The 7,904-nt window shown below is 32.5% G+C and overlaps 1 protein-coding gene across 2 annotated transcripts in view; it reads right to left on the minus strand.

Annotated features, from left to right (window-relative positions):
- Positions 1-5,463, minus strand: part of LOC120134604 (30-kDa cleavage and polyadenylation specificity factor 30-like) — a 34,349-nt gene extending 28,886 nt beyond the window's left edge. For both annotated transcript variants that reach the window (XM_039151040.1, XM_039151039.1), the window contains exons 1-2: positions 5,460-5,463; positions 5,271-5,276 (exon numbers count right to left, since the gene is read on the minus strand). The gene's annotated coding sequence lies outside the window, so the exon portion shown is untranslated. The remainder of the gene's footprint in view (positions 1-5,270; positions 5,277-5,459) is intronic.
- Positions 5,464-7,904: the final 2,441 nt, after the last annotated feature.

Consider the following 7,904-nt stretch of genomic DNA (forward strand, 5'->3'; position numbering starts at 1 on the left):
TTTATCATAATCTGAAGCCAACCAATTATATTCCTATAATAACTCATCATAAGATAATTCATTCGAATCGAATGAGTTAGAGGTTACCTGAGAATCTTCCCCGAATGCCATCAAGCACAAGTTTGCTACTTCTTGTTCCTCTTCATCGGAACCTTCTTCATCACTCCATGTAGCCACATGAGCCTTGTGTTTCTTCTTGGATTGACCCTTTTTCTTTAATTGAGGGCAATCGTATTTGACATACCCCGACTTTTTGCATTCGTAGCAAATAATCGGGTCCTTCTCCTTTGGTTCAGTTTTGAAACCTTCATTTCGTTTGAATTTTCTTCCTCGGTTGGGCCTCATTAATTTTTTGAACCGTTTGGCAAATAATGTCATTTCCTTATCATCGTCATCGTCATCTTCATCCGAATCACTCTCATCTTTTGTGGATTTGAGAGCAACTCCAACGTTCTTCTTCTTCTACTTCTCCTTTGGTGTCTCATCAGTCTTATCGAGGTCTACCTCATCTTGAAGCATCATTTCATGAGTGAGGAGTGAACCGATTAATTCTTCAAGGGTTAAGGACTTTAAGTTCTTAGCCTTAATGATAGCCATCTTCTTTGATTGCCACGATTTTGGAATTGAGTAAACTAACTTCCTCATAAGCTTTTCATTTGGAATGATCTCTCCATATGATTTGAGACCATTGACAATCGTAGAAAATCTATCTGTCATAACTTTGATGTCTTCATCCGGTTTCATCCTGAAATTTGCATAGCTATGAGTTAGAAGACTAATTTTATATTCTTTTACCTCGTTGGTGCCTTCATGAGTGACATGTAGTTTGTCCCATATTTATTTGACGGTTGTACAAGATGAACTCTCCCATATTCATATGGTCCAAGAGCACAAAAGATAATATGGATGACTTTGGAGTTGAGCTGGAACATTCTTTTATCTCATTCACTCCACAATCTTGGATGAGTGGAAGGTTTGATGTATCCGTCTTCAATAATATTTCATGCTCCCATCTCACTTGCTTGAATGAAATACATCATCCTATTCTTCCAATAAGCATAATTAGCTCCATTGAAGAAAGGAGGCTTGTTGACGGGCAATGAATCAAGATCGAAGTCGGAGTTTGAAGTTGAGGCCATTGATGACTTGATTATCGATGTAACTCTTCCCGGATCTACTCAAGAGGTGATTAAACCTTCAAATGAGTCAAGCTCTGATGCCAATTGTTGAGTTAATCTATCGATGAAATCGGCCAAGAGGGGGTGAATTGGCAATTAAAAATTTGGTGGAAGTTTTTGCATAAAATTGAAAGTAATTTGCACATCGATTTAGAGTGGTTCGACTTTCTCAACCAAAGTCTACGTCCACTACCTTAACTATCCACACTAAGGATTTTCCAACAAATTCACTAATTTGTTCTTTCTTTTGAGGACAAAGAGATAACCTTACAACTCCCTCAAGAATATACCCCAATTATTGAGACCACTCTTTCTCAAAGAGAATATTACAAATTCACAAATTTAATGAAAAACCTCACAAGGAAAATGTGTTTCCACAATTCTAGAACAAAGAAAGAACACTCAAGAATAATACAATTGAGCACAATAAGTGTTCTTGAAAGCAGAAATGAATATTGAATGAAATAGGCTTGAAAATGCTCAAACTTGAGGTTTGATTCTTTCTCTTTGACTCTATCTTGATTCTTGTTGATTGTTGTATCTTCTTGTTGATCAATGGCTTCTAAGCTTGTTTAAATACTCCTTCAATTGATTATGAACGTTGGGGATGATTAGTGGAGTCAATGGAGCCGCTTAAGTGTGAAAACAATTAATAAAATCAGTTAGGAGCGTGTGTGCATCGATGCATAAGGCTAGTGCATTGGTACACTATGTGTAAAATTTAAATATTTCGACCGTTAGACCCTTAGTACATCGATACACTGATAGTGCATCGATGCATAAGTACGCTTCGATATTTTGAAAAAGCCTGGGTGCATCGATGCATGGCTTGTGCATCGGTGCATAAAATCAATTCGACGTTTAATATATATGGAGTGCATCGATGCATGTTATGTGCATTGATACACAAAATGTAACATCCTCAATACCGGGTTAGTGATCAAATTGTAAAGTTTTAGAATATGGTGACTATAGTAGAACCATGGATTAGTTCAATGATTTATTTAGAAAAAAATCATAAAAGTTATTAGTAATTATAAGATGAATTGAAGGGCAAAAGGGTCATTTGACAAGGAAGATTTTTATTTTCCTTATAAGATAAGGAAATCACATGGGAAGAGAGAAAAGGTTCCTAAGTTCTCTTCTCTTCTCTTCTTCATTCTTTATACGTGAAGGCTTGACTCAAATGTGAGTTTCTTTATTTGTTGATTAATTATTGATTTTAAGGTTGGGTTATGATCATTAGATGATAATTAAGCTTAAGGAAAGCTTAATTTGTTCTAAAACAACAAGATGAAAGATATAGAAGATATTAAAGAAAATGAGTTTTTAGATGAATTTCTGGAAAAGAGTTAATAAGTGAAATTTGAGAAGGAATTTGACTTGTCATCACTAAGAATAAGAGATATATGAAGTTAGAAAGGATTAATAACAAAGTTGAAAGTTTAGTAAGATTCTTAAATCTTAAGAATCATGATGAGATATGGAAGATAAAGATGGTTTACAAGGATATAAGTTGGTTTAAGTAATGGTAGTTAAATTTAATGACATAAAAAGGGCATAAAATAGAAGAATTGAATGAAGAATTGATGATTTTCGGGCTTAAAATGCAAATTCTGGGCAAGGTGTATCGATGCACACTCAATGTGCATCGATGCACTCTTTAAAGAAGAAACATCGAATGCAATTGATGCGTCGATGCATAAGGAGTGCATCAATGTATCCCCTTAAAATGAAAACATCGAAGGTAATTTGTGTATCGATGCATGGGTAGTGCATCGATGCACATGTTAAAGAATGCATCCATGCACTGTAGAATGCATCGATGCACTGTAGAATGCATCGATGCACTTCAAGGGGAAATTGAAATAGACATTTCTTTTGGTCTAAGAAATGATAGATTAGAATATATCAATTGGATACTAATATGTATCAATGTACGATTATATAGATATCGAGCACGAACAAGTTTCAGAACGATTATCAAGTTAAGATTCGATCGAAAGTAAAGTTCAGATAGGTCGTCAGAGTAAGATGCGCAAGAAATAGAAAGAGCTTGGTAGTGTTATTGGTGATCAGGTGAGTACATGATAGTAAGTATATGTTATGTTAGGGAATTTAGACTTACGATGAGTCTAATTCCGATATTAGATTACATGAGTACAAAGATATAATCATATTGCATAGGATGTTTATGAGTAGATGGATATACATATTGTAGATGCTTAATTTGTCTGGGGCCTTTACCATTTTCAAATGAAAGCAGTTCTGGGGAGTTAAAAACCAGAAATAAACGTGAGAAGGCAGTTAACAAAAAGAGAGAGCCATTATTGGTAGTTAAGGAGCACGATACTGGGGCAAGAAAATAAACTGTAAAGGGTTCAGTTTTTGGGAATTAACCACCAGAGGAATAAATCAGAGATCACAGACAGAGAGAAAAAAAGGGAGAAATGAGCAGAGAAACATATTACCCATCACGAGAAGACTAGAAGCAGGAAACCTGATTAATTATCAGCAATTTCACATAGTGAAAAGAGATACAGAAGAAAAACAAGGGTGATCCCACAATTCAAAGGCAGAGAAAGCATTAGAACTGCAAGTATTTTCGAGGTACTCTTCTGGGATTTATTTTTGTTTCCAATTTCTTTTGCGTATGTTTGTGTCATTTGGAGAAACTAAATTGGATCAACTTTAGGTTTGGATTTTATACCGTAGTAATTAGACTGTAAAAAGATTATTAAGGTTCCTATAAAATCCATAACACTAATTTGTAATGGAATCCCTTCCATGTTTTTTCATCGAAGCAATACAAAACAAAGCAATACCAATCATTTCTCCATTCTTTGTTCCCATTTCTATTTCAACAGAACCAAGCAAGAAAAGTAAACATAACTAATTCTTTCCCATTTCTACTTCTTGAGATAGAAATCATACCAAAACAAAAGATTTCAAGTGGTTTTCATTTTCTACTTTCATCTTATAGAGTTTCCAAAGGTGTATGTATTCGATTAGAAGTAAAATAGTGTAAAGGGAAAGTGGTAGTGTTACCTTAGTCGTTGGGGTCGCATCGCCGGAGAGGGGAGACGCCGAAAAGAGAGTGAGGCCGAGAGGTCAAGACTTTTTTTTTTTTGAATCTGTTTTTAAAATTGTTAACGCGATTTAGATCCAAGATTGAAGGCTAGCATGGCGGCGATGATGGTTGAAGGATGAGGCACGACAACCAGTCTCCTTTTCTGGTTTGCCGTGCGTGTAAGAATGAGAGGGGGGTTGGAGAAGAAGAGTGAAACGTGAGGTGTACACGTGAATTGGGTAGTTTAGGTTGTATAAAATATGTTTGATATCATAGTTTTTGGGTTAATTAATTTTTAGCCACCTAAATCTTAGGATAATTTGCTCTCCTTGTACTTTAGCCTCATATTTACACTTTAGTCTTTTTCAGGATTGCTTTCGAATTTAACCTTTTGTGTTTGTTCTGATTTCGCTATTTTTCCAGTTTTAATTTTAGTTGTAATTTTGTTAGATTATTTATGTTAAAATCCCTTATATTTATGTGTGTTTTTATTTAAGTCCCGTGTTTAATTTTCAATTTGTATGTTTAATTTTACATATATTTAAATTTAGTCATTATTTTAACATGTATATATATACACTTTTTAAAATGTATAGTTTAGCATGTTATGATTTTGTTTTTGTATTTAGGTCACATATGTACATTGTATGTTAATATGCATGGTTTATAATTCTTAATTAAAATATATGTATGTAATTTTTTGTATGTCACATTGTATGTTTTTTTTTATTTTTGTTTAATTGATTTTAGCATGATATTTTTTTCCACAATTTGCATGATAGCCTTATTTGCATAACTCGACGTATTCATAATTGGATTAAGGGTAATATATTTTTAATTTAAAATTATTTTAAGTGGGCAGTCATAACTGATTTGAGGTCCGCTTTTAATGATTTTAAAATAAAAATGTATCCCGAAAGTGAAACCAAAAAATTGATTCGTCACCTAAAATTTGGGAACGAGAGAAAAAGAAATGTTCGTTTATTTAAATATATCGAGAAAAGGTTGTTATATCTTTAAGATCTGGTCTCGATATTTGTAAATAATTGAACATTTTTATCTTTCTAAAACGACTCGGTAATTTTAATTTAATTTATTTGAGTGCTTTTGAATGTTTTTAAATTTACATCATTGTTTTATGAGATCAAAAATTAAATTAAATTTGAATTTGTAAAGTTCATTGCAAAGACGTTAATTAATCGGCTAGGTACCGATTTAGGGCGTTGTGGGGGTGTTAATCCTTCCCCGCACGTAACCGACTCCCAAACTTGGATTTTGGTAACGCATACCTCAATTTGTTGTTTTAATTAAAGTTAATTTTTATTTAAAATGACAAAGCATTTTTGGGTGCCCAATTACACCCTAATCAAAGATTGGTGGCGACTCTTCGAACCGTATTTTTCGATCGTAAAGGAAATTCAAATTTTTTCGAACGAGAGGTCTTTTAAATCGCATATGTTTTTAAAATGAAAAGAGACAATTAAGAATTAATGTGGTTTTCAAAATCGCACCTTTTTTCACCTTTTAAGAAAAAAATCGTTTCGACACATATATGCATTTAGAAGTTAACTGCATCTGTATATATATGATTTATATGAATGTATATTGTGTGATAAATTTGATAGCCATGATTTATGTGATAATAGACATGAATATAAGTTTATATGAAATAAGATCATGTGATATGAAGGTGGTATATGAATATAAATGATTAATTAACATGAGATACATGACCATGTGAAAGCAAGAATATGTATATGTGAACATGTGTTATGAGATAAGAATCATAACTATGAGCTATGTGAAAAAGAATACAATTAAAAGTGAAAAGTTAGGTGATAAGTGAATGTGAATTACATGGAAATATGTTATGTGAAAGTGAACTATGTGCCTACGTGAATATGTAAAAAGATGAAAAATAATGCCCATGTTATATAATAAGAGAACTATAGGTATAGTTGGCATGCCAAGAGTCGAGGGTCTACGTGGTCTTTCGGGACATAGTGGTCCTTCGGGACATAGTGGTCATTCGGGACATAGTGGTCCTTCAGGACACAGTGATCCTTCGGGACATAGTGGTCCTTCGGGACATAATGGTCCTTCGGGACACAATGGTCCTTCAGGACATAGTGGTCCTACGGGACAAATTCTACGCGTCCCTAGTGGGATTTATACGAGTTGTGGTGACAACATTGTGCACAACCTTTATGTACTCACATACCTTAAGTTCTCAGTAGTGTGCATGGGCTAACAAAAAAGGATAATAATAAAATGTGAGTTGTAATGAGAAATGTGTTACATGTTTTTTATGAGGATATATGTGAATGTGTGTATGTGTTACAAGAAAGAATGTGTGTTATGGGTTATGGCATTTGTTATGTGATGTACATGAATATATGTTAATATATATATGAATGAATATCAATGACTCATATGATGATGTTAGAACATGTTATAAGATATAGAATATGAAAATAAGAGATCATATGAACAAGAGATAAGAGATAGAAAGGATAATCATATAAGAGTACGAGGAAATATAAATGATGACATGCATGTGTGTATGTAATTGTGACATGAAAAAGTATGTATACAAGTATGACGTTGTATTACATGATATATAATGCATTTAATAATTTACATATGGATTTATATGTCTCACTAAGTCTATGACTTAGCGTGTGAGTGTTTCACACGTAGGTTCAGGAAAACAGGAAGAGAAGCTATGAGGAGCAAGACAGGTTAGTTTCTCCTTACTGAAGGTCAGATCAGAACATAAATGAATAATATATATTTTGTTATATAGAATCTAGTTGACATGTAGTTAAAAGATTTGTATTAGATACGCTCTGATCAGTTTTGTAAAACCATATGTTTTATATCATAGAAAGTAAAATGTTTTATTAGAAATATCAAACTGAATCTTGGGTATTTTGTAAAAGTAAATGTTTTGAGAAGTCAATGTGACACCTCAGACTCGTATCCGGGTCGGGTACGGGTAGGGGGTGTTACACAAAAGCCGTTCGATGTTCAATTAAAACAAGGGTGCATCGATGCATTGATTCATGCATCGATACACTTACCTGAAAGATTGATTTTAGGCTCGTTTTTTGTTCGAAATACTTTGTGAAAATTGTTTCAAAAATATTTTAAGTATAAAACATAATTTTACACATGAGTAAGGATTGAAATTGAACTTTGAAAGACTTGGAATAATATTTTGATATTCGAATAAATATATCGAATATACTTTAGAAAATCTTATGTAAAATCTTAAAATTCATTTAACTTAATTTGTTATATCGAAACATCAAAATGTTTTCAACAAAATTATATATATATATATATTTTTTTTTATTTATTTTAGGTTTTTAAGTAAGGGGTGAGCGTTCTATGGAGTCAATTTTTTTTTGACTTCTTTTAGTTGACGAGTCATAATTTATAACTTAAACTTTTTTTAAATTTTTTAGAGTCGAGTTGTTTGAGTTTTGTTTAAATTTAATTGTAAATATTTATAATATTATAATAATATTTGATTTCAATTTAAACGATTTTCTATAATCATACGCAATACATATATTTATTTATATTTTTTATTTGTGATATATATATAGTCATACAAAACCGATGAACTTGTCTCAAACTTAAAAATCAAT

The sequence above is a fragment of the Hibiscus syriacus genome, unplaced genomic scaffold (assembly GCF_006381635.1).
Source record: "Hibiscus syriacus cultivar Baekdansim isolate YM2019G1 unplaced genomic scaffold, ASM638163v2 tig00110597_pilon, whole genome shotgun sequence".
Classification (NCBI taxonomy): domain Eukaryota; kingdom Viridiplantae; phylum Streptophyta; class Magnoliopsida; order Malvales; family Malvaceae; genus Hibiscus; species Hibiscus syriacus.